General features: G+C 43.1%; 1 protein-coding gene across 5 annotated transcripts in view; it reads right to left on the bottom strand.

Annotated features, from left to right (window-relative positions):
- Positions 1 to 18,512, bottom strand: part of MIER1 (MIER1 transcriptional regulator) — a 106,396-nt gene that overhangs the window by 84,945 nt on the left and 2,939 nt on the right. The window contains exon 1 of one of the 5 annotated variants that reach the window (XM_029617572.1): positions 16,017 to 16,100. The exons of the other annotated variants lie outside the window; for them this stretch is intronic. The gene's annotated coding sequence lies outside the window, so the exon portion shown is untranslated. Of the gene's footprint in view, positions 1 to 16,016; positions 16,101 to 18,512 lie in introns of those variants that run through there. 5 annotated transcript variants of the gene reach the window in all.

Genomic DNA, 18,512 nt, shown 5'->3' on the forward strand with positions numbered 1-18,512 from the left:
CCTTTCCAGGTATCGGACTAGGAGCCTGCCGACATTGGTGATAGTAGCGAGATGGTTTGGTTGAGATGGAAGTGAGACACCACTTTGGGGAGGAACGACGGAACTGTGCGTAACTGGATGGTTCCCAGGGTGAGTCTGAGGAATGGCTCCCGGCAGGACAGTGCTTGTAGCTCGGATATACGACGAGCTGAACAGACTGCCAGCAGGAAGGCTGTCTTCAATGTTAATAGTCGGAGAGACAGGCTGCGGAGAGGTCTGAAGGAGGTTCCTGCTAGGAAATCTAGGACCAGGTTGAGGTTCCAAAGAGGCACCGGCTACTTTAGGGTGATCGGATGTGCTTGACTCCTTTCAGGAAGCGGGAGACATCCGGGTGAGAGGCTATGCTGCTGCTCTCGCTCTTGGTCCCATAGCATGACAAAGCCACCACTTGTACCTTGATGGAGTTGAGGGACCGTCCCTTCTGTAGTCCGTTCTGTAGGAATTCCAAAATCGCAGGAATTTTGACCGAGTGTGGTATGATGTCGTGGTCCTCACACCAGGATTCGAATACCCTCCAAATCCTTATGTATGTTAGGGATTTGGAGAACTTGTGTGCTCTGAGTAGGATGTCAATTACTGCCCCTGAGTATCCTCTCCTCCTTAGGCGAGTTTTCTCAATGGCCAGACCGTGAGAGAGAATCAAGCTGGATCCTCGAGGAGGATCGGTCCCTGTTGGAGCAGGTCTGTGTGTGGAGGTAGCGGCAGGGGGTTCCCTGCCAGCAGTCTTCGCATGTCTGCGTACCATAGTCTTCTTGGCCAGTCCGGGGCCACTAGAAGCACTGGCCCCCTGTGGTGTTCTATCTTGTGGATGATCGTGCCCAATAGAGGCCACGGCGGGAAGGCATATAACAGAGTCTCCTGTGGCCAGGGGGCGCCGTGTTCCTGAGGAGCCCCGTTTGAGGTGGGGGGGGGGGGATGTGTCCCGCTGTGATGCTAGGTCCGGCGTACCGCTCGAAGGGCTGGGGTTCGGTACCAGCTGGGGAGGGCCATGAGTTGGGTCCCCTAGGGCCTCTTCGCACTGTATACACAGGGCCGAGGCCTCCTCATGCTGTGCAGCTCTAATGTGGCATTCTGGGCAAAGGCCCTGAGCTTTGAGCTTATTTTCAGGTGGAGCCATGGTTTGTGCGCGTACAATACAGTTCTGCGTCAAAGATGCACGTGTAGGTTTAGTGCGCGCATGCTGAGCAATGTGCGCACTGTTGTGAGCACGAGTCGAAGTTATGCGCCCGGCCCAGTGAGCGCGTGGCTATGCGCTTTGCTTGTGTGCCCAGCATTTGGGCGCACAACATTGTGCACACAAGGTATTTGTGCGCACGGCTCGCCTCTGTGCTCATGGATCGAGACAGCGGACAGGGCGGCGAACAGGGCCAAAATGATGACGGCGACCACGCGGACAATATGGCGACCACCTCGTAGGGTCTCCTCGTGGGAAGGCCCTCAGATCTGACCAGGGTCTAGCCCTGCTAGGGCTGATCAACCCGGTGGCACTGGTCCCGGCTGGCGACCTGTGCGTCTCCTTGAGCTTCGGGGACCGGAGACTTTTAAATAGATTTCTACCTTACCTTGTCCCGGCGCTTCCCAGTTTCGGTCCGGGCGGTCTCCAGCTGCGGGGAGAGAGAAAATACCTTCACCGCTGTGCTCGAGTTTGCACCTGCTGCCTCTCAGCCTCACCCGATGTCGGGGGCTAGGTCCCCGCTGAAGGTCAGCCGCCGGACCAAGGCTCACCTCCGAGGGATCACAGAAATCACCTCGGGAATCTCGAATGGGGGAGGGACCCAACAGGTGTCACCGCAGGAGAGCGGGGCTCGTCTGTAGAGGTACGATTTCTTTGGTAAAATTTACTCCAACGCTGTGTCAGCGTGCATAGAGTCCCTAACTGCTATGGAGACGGAAAATACTGAAGAGCTGCACTTCCTGCAGGGGTATATGTACTAGGGCTGACGTCAGATTGAAATCTGATCCGTCTCCAACTGCTATCAGGAGTACACTGTACCCATTGGTCCTGAGTCCATCTGCTACACGCTAGGAAATGACAGAATATTTCTTCCAACTAATTTTTATAACTTGTTTCTAAGAAATGGTGACTAGATTGTCTAACATAGGGGATGTTCAAGATACTAATTAACAATCCCAAACATCCAGATGAGACGGGATCATCATGGGAATGTAATATTGACTTCAAGAAGGATGTATTCAATGTTCTGAAATTTACCAACAGAAAATGCACTGAGTGTAAATGAAAATCTAATATAGTCAGTCAATGTATCTTTTAGCTCATTTTATAAAAGAAATGTTTATGTTATCAATTTGTCCATGTCATCACAGGTAGATCTAGTGGTGCCACCAGTGTGCGCTGCAGCTACATATGGTGGGTAGGTGGACAAACTCGTAACCAGGATCCCTAATTTTCCATGATTCTGTGGCAAGAGCCATAAAATTCAGTCCTTGACAAAGAACTGTCAAGTCCTCCTGCACAAATGTGAGAACAAAAGGGCTGGAAAAAGAATGTGAGGGGGCACTTTTTTCCCCACCCCCATACAATAATACTTTCTCCCCCCACCCCTACCAAGGCATCTCTCACAGTTGCTGATCAGACCAACAGGAAAGCAGCCAAGCACGAGGCCACATTCTTCTCCGCTGCTGCATGGGGCTCAATTTATGTCTTGAATCATGCCACACTATGGTGTCCCACATGGTTCAAACAGCCAGACTCTGAGCAGCAGCAGGATGCAGCCGATGCACTGCTGCTTTCTTTTTTCTCATGCCAGCCTGATCAGCAGTGGGAATGGGGGAAAGTAAGGAGGAGATGGGTGTGTGTATGTAAGAGAAGAGATCAGCTGGTGGAGGGGGGGGGGGGTGCAGGAGAAGAGCAGAGCAGGATGAGTATACAAGGACAGGAAAGAGAGGATCATCAGGATACGAGGACATCATTTTTTCATCTAAAAAAAAAATGCTCTTTCAAGTTGTTATGAATTTCTAGACTTGTTTCCATATCATATTTGCAACCCCAAATCTCTAAGCTCATCAAGTGAAATAAACAGAATTACAGTTGCTTTACTGGCTACCTAGCTTATAAAGAAATGTGTGTTCAGTGATGTGTATTAAATAGAGATCCTCCTTCAAATAATTGTGGGATGATGTCATAGAAAAGTATGTGCTGAAAAGCAGAATATATAAATAAAACGATTTAAAGACTGTGCAGAATTATGTTTGATACAGTATCTTTTTCTTTATCACTGCCCCCCCTCCTCCTTCGCTCTCCTCTCTCCTTTTCCCCTTCTCACTTCCTAGCCTGATTAAAATTTAACCTCATAGTTTTTTCTCATTTGTACATATGTATATATTTGCAAACTTTGTTTATAATTTTAGTGCAAAACTTCCCATGTTATTTTCCCCCCTCTCGTTAATGCCTTTGTTATCATGTTTTACTGTTCAATGTAAAGCGCCATGCCGTGCGTTTGTTTTGCGTTACAATGTGAACCGATATGATATCCTGGATGAATGTCGGTATATAAAAAGTTTAAATAAAATAAAATAAATAAATTCAGAATTTTCTGACTTGTTAAAACCACAATATTGTTCTCACAACAGTTTTATAATTTAAAAATGTTTTATTCATCTTTTCAGCAAAGGCTGTATAAGGCAACATACAAGCAGGAAATAAATCAATAACGGTCATAAAAACAAATCAAACTGCCCACAAGCAAATCAGGATAAACCCCATAACAAAAAACAGTGAAATATTTACTAAGAACATTACTTTGGACGCCCACTGGAAACATTTAATTACAAAAACATGTCCAACTATACAGATTTCTTTTTAAAAGTATGACAACAAATAAGTATTGGAGATGAGAAAAGAGAAGGCTTTAAATCTAAAGTACTCCCCTGAACAAAAAGTAGTTTCTTTCTCTTTACTTTGACTTTTTCCCCCCTTTCTCAATTTTTTTCTAGGCCACATCCCAGCCCTTGAGAATTGCTCATAAGCATGCTTAATGCTACAGACTTTAAAATAGTCATTCATTCTCTTGTGATGTCAGCAGTGGACTATTGTAATTTGCTCTATTTAGGTTTACCGCAAAACACCATGAGAGCTCTGCAAAATATTCAGAACTCAGCAATGAGAATAGCTGAGCAAATTCCAACCTTCCACCACATCACACCTTAGCTGGCTAAACATCACTGGTTACCTAGTTTATTTATTTATTTAATTCTTTTGATATACCGATAATCAAGACATGTCTTATTGTAGCGGTTTACAGCGAAACAAAGGGATAACCAGCGATATAGGCAAAAGTTACAAAAAAACAGGGAGATTAATTTAGGACAAACTAAGATAGGTAGAATTAGCTTAACATAGCGCTAAGATAGAGTAAGCGACAAGCAATTAAAAGTTTTAAAATTTTAAAAATGGTAGACAACAAGCAATAGTAAACAACAAGCAATTTAAATAGTAACTTGGCATGAGACCTGGATGGCACTCAAACAGTTCTTCAAGGGGTGATTAAATCTATACAGAGCGATGAAAAGAAAAACAGAATTTGTGTTGAGTCTTGGGGGGAAGAGGGATAAGGAGGGAATGGGTTAGGAGAGGTGGGTGAAGGGGGAACAGAGGGCTGAGGATCCAGTGGGGAGGATTGCATTATTACAGGTTTAGAGCAAGAGAGCAGCAAGAATAATGAAAGTTATTAATGGATCAGTGTAGTTCTGACTGGAAATTATATAAATGAAGATTTTTGTACGATCCTTATTTGAAGTGTGGCCAATCAAGGGAAGGCTTGTTTGAAAAGCCAGGTTTTCAGTTTCTTTCTGAAGGTGAATGGGCATTGTTCCAGGCGAAGTTCAGGTGGTAATGAATTCCATTGAGAGGGTCTGGCGGTGGAGAATGCACGTTTCCGAATGGAGGGGTGAAGTGTGGCTTTAGTAGGGGGGAAGTGAAGAGCTCCTTTATATGCTGTTCTGATCGGTCTCGTAGAAGAGTGAATGTTGAGCGAAATTTTGAGTTGGAGTGTGGATTGAAGGTGGATGGTTTTGTGTATAATGGTCAGGGACTTATACAGGATTCTAAAGTTGATCGGAAGCCAGTGTAAATTTGAGGATAGGAGTGATACGGTCTCTTCGCCTTGAGTTGGTTAGGATCCTAGCTGCGGCATTCTGGAGCATCTGTAATGGTTTTGTTGTGGCGGCAGGAAGGCCGAGGAGTAACGCGTTACAGTAATCAATTTTTGAAAACAGTATGGCTTGTAGGACTGAGCGATAGTCATGAAAGTGGAGGAGGGGTCTGAGCTGTTTTACTACATGTAGCTTATAGAAGCATTCTTTTGTGGTATTGTTTATGAATTTTTTGAAGTTCATTCGGGTGTCTAAAATAGCACAGAGGTCTCTCACATGGTTCACTGAAGGTATGAAGAGGTTGCTGACGAGTGGGTTGCTGCCATTGGGAGAGATGACGAGGAACTCAGTCTTGGAAGTGTTGAGGATGAGGTTGAGGCTGAGGCTGGAGAGGAGAAGGAAGGTTGATGGAGTGAAGGCAGCTGCTCCAGAAGTTAAGGGTTTTGGAGATAGGGTCTGCGATGGGGATCAAGATCTGCACGTCGTCAGCTTAAATGAAGTGTGTCAGGTTAAGACTTGAGAGGAGCTGGCATAGGGGTAGAAGATAAATATTAAACAGTGTAGGGGAGAGAGACGATCCCTGCAGTACTCCATGAGTGGAGGATATGGGGTGGGATTCCTTGTTGCTTATTCTGACCTTGTAGTTCCTATTGTTGAGGAAGGATTTAAACCAGTTGAGGGCGGTACCAGAGATGCCGATGTCCGTAAGTCGGTTGATGAGGATTGAATGGTTCACGGTGTCAAAAGCTGCTGAAATGTCGAATAGAGCCAATAGATAGGATTGGCCTTTGTCTAGGCCCATTAAGATGTCTGTTAGTGAGATCAGGAGGGATTCCGTGTTTAGGCGTTTCCGGAATCCGAACTGGGAAAGGTAGAGAATGTTATGGAAGTCTAGGTATTCGGAAAGTTGGTTGTTGACTAATTTTTCCTTTAGCTTGGCGATAAATGGTAAATTGGCAATGGGATGAAAGTTTGCGGAGTTAGCTGGATCCAGGTTGGGTTTCTTTAGTAGAGGTTTGAGTGAAGCAAGTTTCAAGGAGTCAGGAACAATTCCTTGGGAGAAGGAGCAATTTATAATATCTACTAGAGGCTTGGCTATGGTGTTTGGTATGGTAAGAGTTTAGTAGGTAGGTGGTCAGAGGAATGAGAAGAAGGCTTCATGTAAGTATTCAATTTCAAGGGAAGATGTGAGTTCGAAGGATTCAAATAAGGGTTTATGGATAGATGGGGGTGGGTTGTAGAGGGGAGGCGGCTGGTTGTTTAATGTGGTCAGTGGGGTGAGTAAGTTGTTGATTTTCCTCTCGAAGAAAATAGCCAATTCGATGGATTTATTTTGGGCTTCTTCGTCTGGGATGGTTGGTGGGACGGGTTTAGTGAGTACTGAGATATATGAAAATAGGGCCTGTGTCTCATAGAGAAAGTTATAGATTTTATTGGCGTAGTAGTCTCTCTTGGTGTGTAGTATTGTGATCCTGTAGTAGTTCATGGAGGCTTTGTAGGTAGTCTGTGAGGCGGGTGTGGGATCCTTGCGTCATCGTTGTTCTTTGTGTCGTAGGTCTTGTTTAAGCTTCTTAAGTTCTGTAGAGAACCAAGGTTTTTTGTTCTATCGGGCTGGGTTTATTTCCTTAGCTGTCATGGGACATATTTTGTTTGCTACGGAGTTAGTGATGTTGAGCCATGAGGTCGTAGCAGCGTCAGCATTGGAGAGGTCCAGATTTAGTAGGTCCATGGAGAGGCGGGAGCCGAGGTCGTCCATGGAGCATGGTTTCCTGAAGTGGATAGTTGCTTTGGGGACGAGGGGAGTCGATTTTTTCCTTATAGACAGTTCAGTGGAGATTGAATGGTCTGACCAAGGGATGGGGGTACAAGAGGGAGGGACAGCAGGCAGGATGGATTCATTTATGAAAATGAGGTCCAAGGTGTGGCCTGCTTTGTGAGTGGATTTATTCATAATTTGCTGGAAACCCATGGCCATGAAGGAGGATATGAGAGCTTCGCAGTTAGGGGTCGGTGAGGGAGAATCCACATGGATGTTGAAATCTCCTAATTTAATAGCGGGGGAGTCCATGTTAATGTGTTTAGCTATGATTTCAATGAGGGGAGAAGGGTCAGGCTCTAGAAGCCCTGGGGGTGGGGCATAGATTAGGCAGATTTGTAATTGGTTAGATTTGACGAGACCAATTTCTAGTTTAGAAGTCAATTTCAAGGTTTGAGGAGATAATCTGAGTTCTTTTTTAGTTGCTAACAATAATTCGCCCCCTATTTTTTTAAGTCTGGGTAATGAGAATATATCATAGAGATGTAGTGGCAATTGGTTTGTCAGAGCTATATCTGTGTTTTGCAACCAAGTTTCAGTGATGGCACAGATATCGAATTGAGAATCCAACAGGTAGTCGTTGAGAATGTGGGGTTTTTTTTGTAAGGGATTGTGAGTTAATAAGCGTTAGCGTGATTAAAGAGAGACCCAGGAACTGAGTGAGGGGAGAGGTCATGATAGGAATAAGAGATCTTCAAGAATAAAATTCAAGATACTGACACTAGTGTTTAAAGGAATCAAAGGTCTTGCCCCTCATAATGTAAATGCAGCTTTAAAACTATATTGCTTGGTACAAACCCTGCACTCAGCCTCTCAAATGTTTCTAGACATTCCCTCATTTAAGCATGTTCGCTTGGATGAGTCAAGAGAACGTTTATTTTATATACAGGAGCTAACCCTCTGGAACACTCTTCTGCTACAAGTAAAGAGTGAAATAGCAATTTCAACTTATAGGAGAATGGTGAAGGGATTCCTATTTGAGCAGGTTTTTAGTTCAAACATGTAACAGCAAGCCCTCAGTAGGTCAAATTTTTCTCAGCATCAAAAAGAGCCAGTTGAACTGTTTTATTATGTTTTTTTGTTTGCGATTTGATTTTTCTGATTTACAATATTTGTTTATTAATTTATGAATGTAAATCACTTAGAAATGTTGATAAGCGATACATAAATTTATAACTAAATAAAATGTAAGCAGCCTTTATATCTTTTTTGCAAGAAAAAGGTGCCATAGAGAAATGAAGCCTCTATGGTGTGTGCAGTCCCCTGTCATGAAGCCAGGGAGAGAGGGCACCAACACTGCTATGGCAATGGATAACCTGATGTTGAAACATAGGAAAGAAAGCTACTGCTGTGCTTGACCCAGACAAGAGACCAGATTAAGTGGAGAGAGAAACAAGCTCACAGGTGAGCAAGATAGTGAGGGGGAGGGGGGCCGGAGAGGGAGAAGAGGAAAGAAGGACAGTAGAGAGGAGAATGGCAAAAGGGAGGGCAGCAAAGAAGCAAAATATTGAAAAACGTAACAAAAAAAGAAATGCCTCCCAAAAATGAGCAAGGGGAAAAATATACCCCCTCCCCCTGAGAAAATACATAGAATTGTGTTCCCCTGGCTCTTAAAAATTTTGGCAGGTGTTTTAAGTTTTCAAAAAAAATTTCCACCCCTAACAAAAGTGGAAGCTGCATATCAGCTGCAATGATCCAGCTGACAAAGCTGAAGTGCTACAAGGGTATGCTGTGCTAAAATATTGTGTTCTACATCTGAAAGTGGAAGACAGAACTTAAAGATGGATCTCTCTCATCTTCATGATTCCCCCAAATCATGGAGGAAAGAGAAAAGAGCTTGCACTGGAGCAGTGTGTGCACTCTCAGTAGTGCTGCAGGGATCAGAGAAAGGGAGACATGGTGCTACCAGCACCTTGTACAAGTAAAGCTTAAGCAGTCGCTAGCAGGTTTTTGGTGGAATTCGTGAAGGCTGATGTATTCTCTAAATTTCCTGCAATTTACTGACACCTAACATTTTTAGCACTCACTTCCATAAAAATTTCTTCTCTTCTGTTCTCTGTCCTCCTTATCCATCACCTTTTATATCTTTCTCCATCTCTTCACACACTCCCTTGCCTCCTCCAGATCTGCATCTCTGCTCTCCCTCCGCCAAGCACACCGACCCAGGCTCAGCACTGAAATCTTTTGAACTGCATGAGATATGTAAGTACAGCAATGGGGAGCTCACAGCACAGACACATAATTTAAAGTAAATATAGCTGCCAATTGATTTTTTTTTTTTTTTTTTTTTACTATTCTCCTTCAAAAGCCCTCCATTTTCCACCCCCCCCCCCCCTCCATGGGCAGCATGAACACAAACCAGGAGAAGGGCTGGAGGAGCACTTCCTCTGGAGGTGCAAGCTTCAGCACTAGCTGTTGGCCTGCAAGGGCTGTGACAGTAGCGGGAGATGTCCTCCTTCCTTTCCTAGTTCTAAGCACACCATCTCTGCGGTGCACACAGCCTCAACCAAACTGTACATGAGGGATCTGAATCCGGATCCCCGTCCAAGTCACAGGCACTAAGTCTGTCGATTGTACATTCTCTCTCCATTACTTTAACCTTCTTGCTACCCACCAATCACATTTATTTCCATTTAGTTCTTGTCTATCACGTGCTCATGGCGAGTTACAATAAAACCCATCAACACATTAAAACATCATAAACCACTACTGCAAAGCTCTATTACTCAAGCCACACCACAGAACTCGTTTTAGTAGATTAGGATATCTTTTGTTAGACCAAAATAAGAACACTAAAAAGTTCTAATAAATGAGCTTTCAAGACCACAGAGATCTCTTCTTTATATGCAAACAGCAAGGTTGAAGGAAGCTTTTGAAGACTTTATATAGGCAAGCCTATCTATAAGTACAATCAGGCCGATGCAATACTGTGCGCTGCGGCCAGCACGACTTAAAATGCGATTGCACGCGCAGCCATAACCTCCGATGCAAAATGGGGATTAGCGCATAGCCAATAGTGCTCATCACATGCAATGTACATGCATGCAGATGAGGCTAATCCCCACGACGCAAAAAATTTCCCGCACGGCCAATGTACCCCTTGCAACATGGCAAATGTTATGCCAGGCTCATATGCCGCGCTCAAGGGCTCACTGTCAAAAAACAAAATTCTTGCTTTCTGTGATCCCTCCTACTACTAATCATGATATTTATTAGGAGGGATCACAGAAAGTGGAATCATCTAAAAAAAAAAATAAAAAAAATAAAAAAAATTTTCTGGGTGCCCAATATACACCCATAATATACACAGTCCAGGTCGTGTATATTGTGGTAGTAGAGGGAGAAAACGAACACTTGAATTGAGCATCCATTTCCTAAACCACAGTGACAGCTACCTTTCCTGCGTGCCCGATGCCAAGAAGGCACTAGGGACGCACAATTTCCCCTAGTGCCTCCTTTTTACCACGGCAGCTAATTTTAATATTAAAATCGGGCACCCAGGAGAGGTGGATTGGCGGACGTTATGAGAGAGGGCGCTCAATCATGAGCATCCGTTTTACGTGGGCCGATATTGCATCGGCCTGCTTGTTGTTTACCCTCATCCTAAACTGCTTTTCAGGCATTACTCATTAGCAAAGGTTAATTATTAGGCCTAGGATACCTTTTATGTGAACAGGGCTGATTGAGAGTTTTAGGAACTTAATTCTAGCATTTCTTTTGTAATGTTTGTTTAAAAAAATTTAAATCTGAAGGTTTTTATTAGGCCTTGTGTTAAGCGATCAATAATTTTTAATAAATGTAAAGGTTTTGGCTATGCAGTCACATGTGAAGAAACCTCTGGGATCTCAAGAGCCAGGGGTTGAAAAATATGCTCATCTATTTGCCTTAGACAAGTTGATTTTCACCAGTGGTGAGAATGTCAAAACAGGAGCCAGGCAGTGAAATCAGCACCCCCTCCCCCAGCTGCTGGCAAGAAGGAACAGTGCCATGGGGTACACACCCCAGTCGACAGAAACAGCAGTGGGGCTATGAGGAACAAATCCCTCGTAAGAAATAGCAGCGCAGAGGGGCATGGCCATGAGGCACACCCATGTCACTGACAGTGAGAGGCTGACTAGAGGAGTGGTGAAGGGAGCCGCATGAATGGAAGGGAAGAGTTGCCTCTGGAAAGAGTAGACAGATGCCAGGGAAGGATTCTGAGTGAGAAGTGGGTGATGGAGCGCAGAAAAATGATCCAGAGAAAGGGGTTGGTTGGTCAGATTTGGATGTCAGGGAAAAGATTTTGAGGGAGGGAACCCAGTAAGAAGTTCATAGGGAATGCCATTTGTGCTTAGACTGTGAGACTATGATCAATGAAAAAAAAGTTGAAGAGCTCAAAAAAATCTATACAGATTAGTGGCATAAGAAAGTATGTTTGTTTCAGAATGTAAAGAGAGCTTTTATGGAGTGCATTTCTTCAGTGAGTATTGGACAATTTTTCAATTCCAGTCAAGAGCTCCAACTATAACATCTTTCCACTGTATGCTCAGAACTGGAGATTTCCTAGGTACCTATTTCCAAAACTTTCAATGCTGGTGCCCAGATTCTGAAGTAGGGCAGTCTGATAATTTATCAACATGTCATTTCACTTTTGAGTCAGTAAGGAGACATGTCTGTAGCTGACAGCATTCTCATCAGCTGCCATAGGAGCCCTTCCTCTCTACCAGGCTATTGTGGGAATGAAGTCAGCAGCAGATAAAACTAGATGTCCCTCAGCTGCTTTCTACTCTCCTACGTCCTTTATTTCTAAACAGGAAGCTTATGGGAGTTATTAACAGTTATGGGAGAAATGGAAGGTGCCATGGGACAAGGGAACACTCAATTTTGTGCTGTTCCCATGCTGCCAGCATCCCAATTCCTTTTTTTATAGGGTTGGATGGCAGTAAAATGGAAAGGAGTCATTGGACATAGGGAGGCAGGCAAAAGGAGTTACACAAGGAAGACAGAAGTGGGAAAGAGGTGCACCATGGGGGAAAAATGGAGTATGGGTAGAAAGAGGAGCTCCATGAGGAGGGATGGAAGGGAGAGAATAGGGAAGAAGAGGAATGTGGGTATCAGGGTCAGTGATATTTCATTATCTGGTCTCCAAGTTCTGCATGTAGGGCTGGTTTTCTGGATTTCTATGATAAATGTTTAAGATATATTTAAATACATTTGATTCAATATCCAGGTTTACATGCATAATATGGTTGTCCTGAAAAGCAGATTTTCTGGCAGGACTTGAAGTTCACCATTTCTGCCTAGCTTCTAAAAAAATTACCTGCTAGCACTTAGAATTTGTTTATTACTTTTTCCAGCCCCGATTCCATTGTCCAATAAAAAGTATCAAAATCTTCTAAGATTCCAGTTTTCATCAAGTACAACATGGCCACTAGAATGCTACATTATCAAACCCTCTTAAAGTTTTTATAAACCTATTAAAAACGTTTCCAGGAAACTTGTCAGCTTCTGACTATATTCAGTATTTCATGCTTCTTCCACTATACCAAAAAAAAAAAAAAAAGAAATTTTTTTTTTCCATACTGATTGTAATGTAGTTCAGGAAAGGAACAAAGTGATAAGCATCAAAACATAACAGGGAATTTTCTACCTGATTTAAACACACCTTGGTTGCGCTATGAGGAACAAAGGCAAAATATTGTGTTGCAAGAGCCACATATAAACTTCCAAATTATTATGTTAAAACATGACAGAGTAACATTACTATGTTTATTGATGTTATAGAGTTTAGGATTGCGGTGGAAAAATGTTCTTAGGAGCCAGAGAGAAAATTCTTTACAGCTGTTTTTAATGCTTATTTTTCTTTTGTTCTCTCTTTCCCATGCTGGGTCAGACCAAGGTTCATCAAGCCCAGCATTCTGTCTCCAACAGCAGCCAGTTCAGGTCACAAATCACAAGCATCCATCAAATCTCCAATAGTTGATCTATTTCTTGTATCTCACTCCTAGAGATAAGCACTAGCTTTTCCAAGTCTACCTGGCTAATGACTGTTTATGGACTTTTCCTTCAGGAACTTGTCCAATCCTCTTTTGAACCCCACTATGTCAGTTGCTTTGACCACATCCTCCAGCAATAGATACCATAGCTTAAATGCACAGAGTGAAAAATATTTCCTACGATTTGTTTGAAATCTTCCGATTGCTAGTTACAAGGAGTTTGCCCTAGTCCTAGTTGTGTTTGAAAGGGGAAATAACCCTTCCCTATTATCTGTTCAACCCCACCCATGATTTTTTTAATTTTTTTAATACATTTCAATCATATCCCCTTCTCAGTCATCTCTTCCAAGTTAGAGAGCTCTAATCTGTTTTGCCTCTCTCCATAAGGGAGCTTTTTTTTTAAATCACCTTTCTCTGTATCTTTTCTATGTCGCTATGTCTTTTTTGAGATGGTGTGACTAGACTAGCATACAATAACTCAAGGTGCGGTTGCACCATGGATCTATACAAGGGCGCTATGACATTCTCAGTTTTGTTCTCTATTCCTTTCCAAATAATTCCTAACATTCTATTTTCCTTTTTGATAACCTCCTCACACTGAGCCAAAGATTAAAAGCTATTGTCCATAAGGACTTTGAGGTCTTTTCCTGGGTGGTGACAAACTTTTTCCCTTGCACTGCCTCCCTTTTTCTGCACCCCAGAAGCTGCTTCGGCCCTTTCCTCCCTCCTGGTGACCACACTTCTGTTCCTGACCCTGGCATTTCCTGCACCACACCACCCTCTTAGACTCAGACCTGCTTCTCTCTGCTGGCTCCTCCACTGGGCAACAGGTTTCAGGCACTGAATTTTAGATGCCTGGGAGATCTAGCACACAAATTTTTTCTAGCCCTGTTTATATTATTAATTCAGCTCTATTACTAGTGAATCAAACACTTACAGGCCGATACAGTAAAGCGCGGCCGCGGTTACCCTGCTTCTAACCCGCTTTGTACCCACAATTTGGCCGCATAAAGTCCAACCCGCGATTTCACTATCCCTTTTAACCCATCCTTACCGCTTCTTTAAATCAACGGGTAACCCTTTCCGCCCGCGGCATGTATATATGATATGTAAACGATCGGATTAGCTATTCCCTCCCATACAGTAACGTGCACCCCGATTATCGCCTTTTTAACCTGCAGTTTTGCCGCATGTTTAACCTGCTAATTTACCGCCTACCCTTACCCCTGCGTTAGTGTGGAGCGTCAGGTCAGAGAGCGAAATTTCACGGGCAAATGACCCCCCTCAGGGTGATGGAGCATTGTTGTGCTTGATAAAACCTGCACTCAACAGGATCGGGCAAACTTTCCCCCAGGCCCCGTCCATGGGTGCCGGTCTCCCGAGCAGCCCCAGTCCTCTCTCCCCTCCTCCCGGGGGCAGCCGGCGGCGAGAGCGGCTTCAGCAGCCCGGGGCGGATCAGGCGCTCCCCATGCGAGGCGGCTTCCAGCAGCCCCCGCCGGCGAGGGCTGCTGGAAGCCGCCCTCGCCGGCGGGGGCTGCTTCCAGCACGCACGCCATGACCTGAGTGCCCGGCTGGACGTCAGAAGTCACGGCATGCGCTCATTCACCATCGTCAGAAAGGGCTGCTGGAAGCCGCCTCGCATGGGCAGCGCCCGATCCGCCCCGGGCTGCTGAAGCCGCTCTCGCCGCCGGCTGCCCCCAGGAAGAGGGGAGAGAGGACTGGGGCTGCTCCGGAGACTGGCACCCATGGATGCGGCCAGGGCAGGTGAGCGGGAGCTGGGGGAAAGTTTGCCCGATCCTGTTGAGTGCAGGTTTTATTAAGCACAACAATGCTCCACCACCCTGGGTTTGAAAGTTATTTTTCAGAATACTGTTCACATTGCAGTGGAAAGGAGAATGCATTGACATAGTGGAGAAAGGAACTGGGACGCTTAAAAAAATCTTTCGTCCTTCCAGTGATGGGATTAGGCGCGATCTGAAGAGTGGCTTTCCCGGTGCGTTGGATTTTAGGTTGGGCAGGCAAGAGTTTAGGTTTTGCTTGGAAACAACAGGTCCTTCCTAATAAGTTTTTCTTTTGGTCTGATTTGATTGTATTTTTTTTCCCCTAGGGGAATTGTCTTGCTAAATCATGACCCTTGCTGTTAATGGCCGGCTGATACTTCTCTGATCCTTTTCTTTTGCTTAAAGTTGGGATCCACTTCCTGGTACCTGTCATTTCAAATGACATTTGAAATGACAGGTACCAGTGCACCCAGGATACTGTATAGGCGCTGTATAGAGCTCTATACAGTAAAATGGATTGCGCTTTATGGACGCGGCTTGCATTTGCATGCCATTTAAATACTGTATCGAGCGGTATGTGATCCGAACTGTGCGAGCAGCAAACGAGCGGGCGCCCGGCACTGCCGCACTTTTTCTACCGCGTCCTTACTGTATTGGCCTGTTAGTATGGTATTTCAGAGGCAACCCATCAATCAAACAAGGAGCTTTAGACAACTAGTTTCCAAAGTCATAGTGCAATATAGGCTACTTTATAATTAGTATGAGGGATAACTATTAATGCTTCACTTTTATTTCCCTAATACAGTAACATCAAAAACCATCTTACTAATTTTCTTAATTATAACCTAAAACTTGTTGTTCCAAGTGGACATTAGCTCTTATGAATTCAAAATGCACAGTAAAAAAAAAAAAAAGCAAACAGAGTAGCAACTGCTGAGGCTTGACAAACCAGCCAGAATTAACTGCTGTATACCAAGAGTTCTAGCTGCTGCTTGAACGTGTTTTAAAATTTACATTTCTACATGAAGAAATCTATATTTTAGCTTAGATCTAAGAGTTTCCTGGTGTCAGCAATACCTGAAGTCATGAAACACTTCTGAATCAGAAATCCTGGTATTTTTTTTATGAACACAACTATTTCACTAATGCATTGATGTTAAAAGGGACTTGAGAAAATAGGAATGAAGCACACACTAACTCCTCAAAATGTGAGGCGTAATCCTTTCCTATTTCAGTAGATTATTCTCTGGATGCCAGCTCAGTTTAATTACCTAACTAATCATGCTCTTTTACCTTATCAGTAGGTAGGTAGCCATTATAAAATGAGAGAGATACAGTGCCTTGTAAAACTTCACACCCTTCTCCATTTTTCAAATTCTGTCTAAAAAATACAAATCAAAAAGGCATTAAAGTATGGGTTTATTTCACTGATCAATACACTCTACACTTTCACTATGAAAGAACAATTATAGAAATATTCCAAAACTAAGTTCAGAATTAAAAAAAAAGGTAGATTGCAAAAACCATCACACCTCAACTCAATACTTGGTGGAAACCCCTTTTACAGCAACAGCCATATGTTGTTTATGATGTGTCTACCAACTTTGCACAACAGGATGGTGTAGTTCAAGGTCATTCAAGATGGCTGGGTATTATCTTGGCATAGGTTTGCTACTGGATTCATGTCTTGAGCTTTGACTGGGCCACTCGAGGACAATGGACTTCCTTCTTGCGGAGCCACTCCACTGCTGCTTTTGCTTTGTGCTTAGGATCACTGCCCAACTGAAAGGTGAATCTTTTCCACAGTCAGAGATCTGTGGCAGACTGGAACAAGTGTCCCTCCAAGACCTGCATGTACTTTGCACCGTCCATCTTCATAAGTCTCCCTGTCCCTGTTGTTGCAAAGCATCTCTATAACAAAATATGCCACCATCAAGCTTTACCATAGGGATGGTATTAGCAAAGTGATCCATTGTGTTTTATGCCGCACATATCATTTAGCAGTGAGACCAAAAATCTTCTACTTTCATCTCATCGGCTCGCAAAACCTTCTCCCACATGCATGCAGTGTCACCAAAGTGTTTCTTTACAAATGCTATGCAGTACATCACATAGCTTTCTTCAGCAGTAGCTTCCTTCTTGCCACCCTCTCATACAAGCCATGTTTGTGTAGTAATCTTGATTGCTCTTTTATAGATCTATGATGTGACTGCACCTTGAATACCTTGTATAGTTCTGGTCAACCTATCTCAAAAGAGACATAATGGACATAGAAAAGGTACAGAAAAAGGAAATAAAAATACTCCCTTATGGAGAGAAGCTAAAAAGATTACAGTTCTTTAGTTTGGAAAACAGATGATAGAGGGGATATGACTGAAATTTATAAAATCAAGAGCGGGATGGAACAGGTAAATAAGGAACAATTATTTTCTTCAGTCTCAGCCAGAGACCACTGTAGTTCTTTTAAAAGTAATCTTTTGTCTCATAATGATCTTCCACAGCAGTTTCCTTAACCCACAACTACTTTGTAAGGACAGCTTGATCACAGCAGTGTCAAACAGTTTGCACTTTACAATGATGGATCTGATATCAAAATTTTCTTATACCTTTTCCCAATCTGTATCTTTGAATAAGGTTATTCTTTTGGCAGCTCCATATTTGGCAGATTTTGACTTTGGCTTCAAATTCATACAACAGAAAGAGCTTGATTCTTTGTCCATGAATATTCAACTACTGGGCACAATGTAATAAGGTGTGCAAACTTTACTGCTGACCTACCAAAAATTCTGCACACAAAAAATGTGCAATGTACATATATGTTAGCGTGCTCTCATGCAAATCCGATGCTAATGATAATATTAGTTAATATCCCCTAATACAAAAGAAGTGTGCTAGCTTACCTCATGTTTTCTTAGCGCTGGAAAATCTTAAGTCCGAGGAGGAGTAAAGATTCCAAGGCTAATGTTAGTCTATGGGCAGAAGCTGGAGTTCCAATGCCAGTAAATGTAATCGCCATTTTATTCAGCAAAAACATGTTTTATGCACACAAAATACTTTCTGAACTAAAAACATTGTGTATGAATATTTTATGGACAGACATGATTATGTGTACAAAAACCATGTTGTGTGTGTGTATATAAAATATGTTTTTACATGCGTTAAAATTTTCTTTCTGCGCATTTTAAACTCTTGGTGTATTAGCATATTATTAGCTTACTGCATAGAAAGTTAAAATAGTTTTAAGCATATGCATTAAGAAACTGTGCTGAAGTTCGGCACACAGTTTTAATGCTCAATTTATTACATCAACTCCACTGTGGACACAGATGAGTTCTAATCAAATTATCATTGGCCTTGTTAAAGCAATTTTCTGAACTTAAGCTAATTTGGGTTTGCTATGACAAGGTGTAACTATTTATGTAGACTAGATCAAGTCTGATTTTTATTCTTAATTACCTTTGGAAAATGTATATACATCTTTCAAGATGAAAGTATAGAATTTGTGTGTAGAATGGTGAAACACACTCTTACTTTAACGCATCTGATTTGTATGATTTATATTCCACTTTTTCAGGCACTTCAAAGTGGAGTACAATCATATAGGTATTTCCTTGTCCCCAGAGGGCTCACTTTCTAAGGACTAGATTCTTCAAGCCAATATGTTTTTCACAGGAGGGGGTCCCACTATCATGGTGGAGTGTCGCCACAATAGTGGGGCCCCTCTCCCAAAAACACATTGCAGCTCCATGGAATGTCCTTTTATAAACATCGTGATACAAAATAATGCAG

This window comes from Rhinatrema bivittatum, chromosome 10, assembly GCF_901001135.1.
Source record: "Rhinatrema bivittatum chromosome 10, aRhiBiv1.1, whole genome shotgun sequence".
NCBI lineage: Eukaryota > Metazoa > Chordata > Amphibia > Gymnophiona > Rhinatrematidae > Rhinatrema > Rhinatrema bivittatum.